Source organism: Triticum aestivum, chromosome 4B (assembly GCF_018294505.1).
Source record: "Triticum aestivum cultivar Chinese Spring chromosome 4B, IWGSC CS RefSeq v2.1, whole genome shotgun sequence".
In the NCBI taxonomy this organism is placed as follows: Eukaryota; Viridiplantae; Streptophyta; class Magnoliopsida; order Poales; family Poaceae; genus Triticum; species Triticum aestivum.
This window is the reverse complement of record NC_057804.1, coordinates 618,594,480-618,602,150: the sequence shown is the minus strand read 5'-3', so window position 1 is coordinate 618,602,150 and position 7,671 is coordinate 618,594,480.

The following is a 7,671-nucleotide window of genomic DNA, read 5'->3' as shown; positions in this document are numbered from 1 at the left end:
GAATAACTTTGGGGTTTATGGAGTTTGGATGCACAAGCAGTATTCCCGCTTAGTACAGGTGAAGGCTAGCAAAAGACTGGGAAGCGACCAACTGAGAGAGCAACAACAGTCATGAACATGCAGTAAAATTAATTAACACTGAGTGCAAGCATGAGTAGGATATAATCCACCATGAACATAAATATCGTGAAGGCTATGTTGATTTGTTTCAACTACATGCGTGAACATGTGCCAAGTCAAGTCACTCGAATCATTCAAAGGAGGATACCACCCTATCATACCACATCACAACCATTTTAATAGAATGTTGGCACGCAAGGTAAATCATTATAAGCTCCTAGCTAATTAAGCTTGGCATAAGCAACTATAATCTCTAGTTGTCATTGCAAACATGTTTATTCATAATAGGCTGAATCAGGAACAATGAACTCATCATATTTACAAAAACAAGAGAGGTCGAGTTCATACCAGCTTCTCTCATCTCAATCAGTCCATCATATATCGTCATTATTGCCTTTCACTTGCACGACCGAATGGTGTGTATAATAATAATAGTGCACGTGCATTGGACTAAGCTGAAATCTGCAAGCATTCAATTCAAGGGAGAAGACAAAGTAATATGGGCTCTAAGTTAAATAAACAATCATGCATATGAGAGCCACTAAACATTTTCATTATGGTATTCTCCTCTCGACCCCCAAAAGGAAAGAAAAGAAACGAAACTATTTACACGGGAAAGCTCCCAACAAGTAAAAGAAGAACGGGAAATCTTTTTGGGTTTTCATTTTAATTACTACTACAAGCATGGAAATTAAACTAACTAATTTTTTTGGTTTTCTTAAGGTTTATCAAACACACAAGAAGAAACCTAGAAAAATAATTTAAATTAGCATGGATAATGCAATGAAAGAGTATGAGCACCGACAACTAGAATAGTGTGTGAACATGAATGTTAAGTTGGTGAGAAATACGTACTCCCCCAAGCTTAGGCTTTTGGCCTAAGTTGGTCTATGCCCAAGGATCGCGGCTACTCTCCCCAGTGTACTGAGGAGTGTCATCTGGATACCACTGGCTGGCGATCTCCTTCGGATCCCACTGATAACCGGATGGACGATAAGGGTCCAGTGGAGGTTCCGGCTCAGGCTCTGGAGCGGATGTTTGGCCTCGATGCGCGTACACAGCCTTGGCTTCCAGTTAAATTAAACAAAGAAGGCGCAGGCAGGGTAATAATCCCATTGTGTTTCTTATTAAATCTCAGGTTATACAGAAGCATCTTATCATTGTTGTCAACAATAAACTCATGCGCTACCATGCTCCTGTAATCTAAAAAGGTAAGAGGCAGCAGTGTCTCCTCTTTCTCATCATGTCTAATAGGTATCTCAAAATGTTTAGCAAGGCGTGTAGCATAGATACCTCCAAAGATTGGGCCCTTTGTACGGTTTAGGCTTAACCGTTTAGCAATAACGGTACCCATACTAAAAGTGTTATCACCGAATAAGGCATGGAGCAGAATAATAATATTAGGAACACTGAAGTTTCCACTATTTCCATGACCAATTAAGCATCTACTAGCAAATATGGCAAAGTAGTGTTAAATAGGAACATGTATGCTAGTGATTCTCGCATCAGAACCCTTCCTCGAATCCCCTACAGTAATAGTGTTAACAAACCCTCCTCAAATAATCCATAAGAAATCATACTAAATTTGGAGGGCATTTGGAGCACTTTTATTTTTGGGATATGTTTTATTGCATGGATAATTCAGAAAACAGACATGTAATACTATTTTTGCTTTATTTATTCTAAATAACAGAAAGTAAAAAAAGTACATAAGGTTGTGCCTTCTAGCTTCATCCATCTCATGATCATCAACATGAATCCACTAACAAGGTTGATCAAGTCTTGTTAACAAACTCATTCCGAATAACATGGAACCGGAAAATTTTGAATAACACTAGGTTACCTCAACGGGGATATGCACATCCCCAATAATAAGAATATCATATTTTTTTCTTGACAGTAGGGAGAGGAAATTCAAAACCTCCAATAATGATAGTTGGAACTTTCCAATAGAATTGATGCTATGAACCTGAGGTTGTTTCCTCGGAAAGTGCACCGTATGCTCATTACCATTAACATGAAAAGTGACATTGCCTTTATTGCACTCAATAACAGCCCCTGCAGTATTCAAAAATGGTCTACCAAGGATAATCGACATACTATCATCCTCGGGAATATCAAGGATAACAAAGTCTATAAAGATGGTGACATTTGCCACCACAACAGGCACATCCTCACAAATACCGACAGGTATAGCAGTTGATTTATCGGCCATTTGCAAAGATATTTCATGTTGGGCAACGTAGTAATTTCAAAAAAAATCCTATGCACATGCAAGATCATGGTGATGCATAGCAACGAGAGGGGAGAGTATGTCCACGTACCCTCGTAGACCGAAAGCGGAAGCGTTATAACAGCATGGTTGATGTAGTTGTACGTCTTCACGGCCCGACCGATCAAGCACCGAAACTATGGCACCTCCGAGTTCTAGCACACGTTCAGCTCGATGATGATCCCCGGACTTCGATCCAGCAAAGTGTCGGGGAAGAGTTCCATCAGCATGATGGCGTGGTGACGATCTTGATGTTCTACTGTCACAGGGCTTCACCTAAGCACCGCTACAATATTATCGAGGACTATGGTGGAGGGGGGCACCGCACACGGCTAAGAGATCTCAAGGATCAATTCTTTTGTCTCTAGGGTTACCCCCCCCCCCCCCGCCCCCGTATATAAAGGAGCAAGGGGGGGTGCGACCGGCTAGGAGGAGGGCGCGCCAGGAGGAGTCCTACTCCCACCGGGTGTAGGACTCCCCCCCTTTTCCATGTTGGACTAGGATTTGGGGGGAAGGAGAGAGAGAGAGGGGAAAGGAAAGGGGGGCGCCGCCCCCCCTCCTTGTCCAATTCGGACTTGGGGGGGAGGGGCGCGAGGCTGCCCCTTGGCCTCCTCTCCTCTTCCTCCACTAGTCCCATTAAGGCCCATTAAGTTACCGGGGGGGTTCTGGTAACCTCCCGGTACTCCGGTAAAATGCCGATTTCACCCGTAACACTTCCGATGTCCAAACATAGACTTCCAATATATCAATCTTCATGTCTCGGCCATTTCGAGACTCCTCGTCATGTCCGTGATCACATCTGAGACTCCAAACAACCTTCGGTACATCCAAACATATAAACTCATAACGAAACTGTCATCGTAACTTTAAGCGTGCGGACCCTACGGGTTCGAGAACAATGTAGACATGACCGAGACACGTCTCCGGTCAATAACCAATAGCGGAACCTCGAGCCTCATATTGGCTCCCACATATTCTATGAAGATCTTTATCGGTCAGACCGCATAACAACATACGTTGTTCCCTTTGTCATCGGTATGTTACTTGCCCGAGATTCGATCGTCGGTATCTCAATACCTAGTTCAATCTCGTTACCGGCAAGTCTCTTTACTCATTTCGTAATACATCATCTCACAACTAACTCATTAGTTGCAATGCTTGCAAGGCTTAAGTGATGTGCATTACCGAGAGGGCCGAAAGATACCTCTCCGACAATCGGAGTGACAAATCCTAATCTTGAAATATGCCAACCCAACATGTACCTTTGGAGACACCTGTAGAGCTCCTTTATAATCACCCTGTTACGTTGTGACATTTGATAGCACACAAAGTGTTCCTCTGGTAAACAGGAGTTGCATAATCTCATAGTCATAGGAACATGTATAAGTCATGAAGAAAGAAATAGCAATATACTAAACGATCGTGTGCTAAGCTAACAGAATGGGTCATGTCAATCACATCATTCTCCTAATGATGTGATCCCGTTAATCAAATGACAACACATGTCTATGATTAGGAAACATAACCATCTTTGATCAACAAGCTAGTCAAGAAGAGGCATACTAGTGACACTTTGCTTGTCTATGTATTCACACATGAATTATGTTTTTGGTTAATACAATTCTAGCATGAATAATAAGCATTTATCATGATATAAGGAAATAAATAATAACTTTATTATTGCCTCTAGGGCATATTTCCTTCTGTCTCCCACTTGCACTAGAGTCAATAATCTAGATGACACTGTAATGATTCTAACACCCATGGAGCCTTGGTGCTGATCATGTTTTGCTCGTGGAAGAGGCTTAGTCAACGGGTCTGCTACATTCAGATCCGTATGTATCTTGCAAATTTCTCTGTCTCCCACTTGGACTAAATCCCGAATGGAATTAAAGCGTCTCTTGATGTGCTTGGTTCTTTTGTGAAATCTGGATTCCTTTGCCAAAGCAATTGCACCAGTATTGTCACAAAAGATTTTCATTGGACCCGATGCACTAGGTATGACACCTAGATCAGATATGAACTCTTTCATCTAGACTCCTTCGTTTGCTGCTTCCGAATCAGCTATGTACTCCGCTTCACATGTAGATCCCGCCACAACGCTTTGTTTAGAACTGCACCAACTGACAGCTCCACCGTTCAATGTAAACACGTATCCGGATTGCGATTTAGAATCGTCTGGATCAGTGTCAAAGCTTGCATCAACGTAACCATTTACGATGAGCTCTTTGTCACCTCCATAAACGAGAAACATATCCTTAGTCCTTTTCAGGTATTTCAGGATGTTCTTGACCGATGTCCAGTGATCCACTCCTGGATTACTTTGGTACCTCCCTGCTAAACTTATAACAAGGCACACATCAGGTCTGGTACACAGCATTGCATACATGATAGATCCTATGGCTGAAGCATAGGGAACTTCTTTCATCTTTTCTCTATCTTCTGCAGTAGTCGGGCATTGAGTCTTACTCAACTTCACACCTTGTAACACAGGCAAGAACCCTTTCTTTGCTTGATCCATTTTGAACTTCTTCAAAACATTGTCAAGGTATGTGCTTTGTGAAAGTCCAATTAAGCGCTTGATCTATCTCTATAGATCTTAATGCCCAATATGTAAGCAGCTTCACCGAGGTCTTTCATTGAAAAACTCTTATTCAAGTATCCCTTTATGCTATCCAGAAATTCTATATCATTTCCGATCAGCAATATGTCATCCACACATAGTATTAGAAATGCTATAGAGCTCCCACTCACTTTCTTGTAAATACAGGTTTCTCCAAAAGTCTGTATAAAACCAAATTCTTTGACCACTCTATCAAAGCGTTTATTCCAACTCCGAGAGGCTTGCACCAGTCCATAAATGGATCGCTGGAGCTTGCACACTTTGTTAGCTCCCTTTGGATCGACAAAACCTTCTAGTTGCATCATATACAACTCTTCTTCTAGAAATCCATTCAGGAATGCAGTTTTGACATCCATCTGCCATATTTCATAATCATAAAATGCGGCAATTGCTAACATGATTTGGACAGACTTAAGCATCGCTACGGGTGAGAAGGTCTCATCGTAGTCAACCCCTTGAACTTATCGAAAACCTTTCGCGACAAGTCGAGCTTTGTAGACAATAACATTACCGTCAGCGTCAGTCTTTTTCTTGAAGATCCATTTATTTTCAATTGCTTGCCGATCATCGGGCAAGTCAACCAAAGTCCACACTTTGTTCTCATACATGGATCCCATCTCAGATTTCATGGCCTCAAGCCATTTTTCGGAATCTGGGCTCACCATCGCTTCTTCATAGTTCGTAGGTTCATCATGGTCTAGTAACATGACTTCCAGAACAGAATTACCGTACCACTCTGGTGCGGATCTTACTCTGGTTGATCTACGAGGTTCAGTAACAACTTGATCTGAAGCTTCATGATCATCATCATTATCTTCCTCATTAATTGGTGCAGGTGTCACAGAAACCTGTTTCTGCGATATACTACTTTCCAATAAGGGAGCAGGTACAGTTACCTCATCAAGTTCTACTTTCCTCCCACTCACTTCTTTCGAGAGAAACTCCTTCTCCAGAAAGTTTCCGAATTTAGCGACAAACGTCTTGCCTTTGGATCAGTGATAGAAGGTGTACCCAACAGTCTCTTTTGGGTATCCTATGAAGACACATTTCTCCGATTTGGGTTCGAGCTTATCAGGTTGAAGCTTTTTCACATAAGCATCGCAGCTCCAAACTTTCAAAAACGACAACTTTGGTTTCTTGCCAAACCACAGTTCATAAGGCGTCGTCTCAACGGATTTTGATGGTGCCCTATTTAAGGTGAATGCGGCCGTCTCTAAAGCATAACTCCAAAATGATAGCGGTAAATCTTTAAGAGACATCATAGATCGCACCATATCTAGTAAAGTACAATTACAACGTTCGGATACACCATTACACTGTGGTGTTCCGGGTGGCGTTAGTTGCGAAACTATTCCGCATTGTTTCAAATGTAGACCAAACTCATAACTCAAATATTCTCCTCCACGATCAGATCGTAGAAACTTTATTTTCTTGTTACGATGATTTTCAACTTCACTCTGAAATTCTTTGAACTTTTCAAATGTTTCAGACTTATGCTTCATTAAGTAGATATACCCATATCTGATCAAATCATCTGTGAAGGTGAGAAAATAACGATATCCGCCATGAGCCTCAACATTCATTGGACCACATACATCTGTATGTATGATCTCCAATAAATCAGTTGCTCTCTCCATAGTACCGGAGAACGGTGTTTTAGTCATCTTGCCCATGAGGCACGGTTCGCAAGTACCAAGTGATTCATAATCAAGTGGTTCCAAAAGTCCATCAGTATGGAGTTTCTTCATGTGTTTTACACCGATATGACCTAAATGGCAGTGCCACAAATAAGTTGCACTATCATTATCAACTCTGCATCTTTTGGCTTCAACATTATGAATATGTGTATCACTACTATCAAGATTCAATAAAAATAGACCACTCTTCAAGGGTGCATGACCATAAAAGATTTTACTCATATAAATAGAACAACCATTATTCTCTGATTTAAATGAATAACCATCTCGCATCAAACCAGATCCAGATATAATGTTCATGCTCAACGCTGGCACCAAATAACAATTATTTAGGTCTAAAACTAATCCCGAAGGTAGATGTAGAGGTAGCGTGCCGACCGCGATCACATCGACTTTGGAACCATTTCCCACGCGCATCGTCACCTCGTTCTTAGCCAATCTTCGCTTAATCCATAGTCCCTGTTTCGAGTTGCGAATATTAGCAACAGAACCAATATCAAATACCCAGGTGCTACTGCGAGCATTAGTAAGGTACACATCAATAACATGTATATCACATATACCTTTGTTCACCTTGCCATCCTTCTTATCCGCCAAATACTTGGGGCAGTTTCCCTTCCAGTGACCAGTCTGCTTGCAGTAGAAGCACTCAGTTTCAGGCTTAGGTCCAGACTTGGGTTTCTTCTCCCGAGCAGCAACTTGCTTGTTGTTATTCTTGAAGTTTCCCTTCTTCTTCCCTTTGCCCTTTTTCTTGAAACTAGTGGTCTTGTTAACCATCAACACTTGATGCTCCTTCTTGATTTCTACCTCCGCAGCTTTTATCATCGCGAAGAGCTCGGGAATAGTCTTTTCCATCCCTTGCATATTATAGTTCATCACAAAGCTCTTGTAACTTGGTGGCAGTGATTGGAGAATTCTGTCAATGACGCTATCATTCGGAAGATTAACTCCCAGTTGAA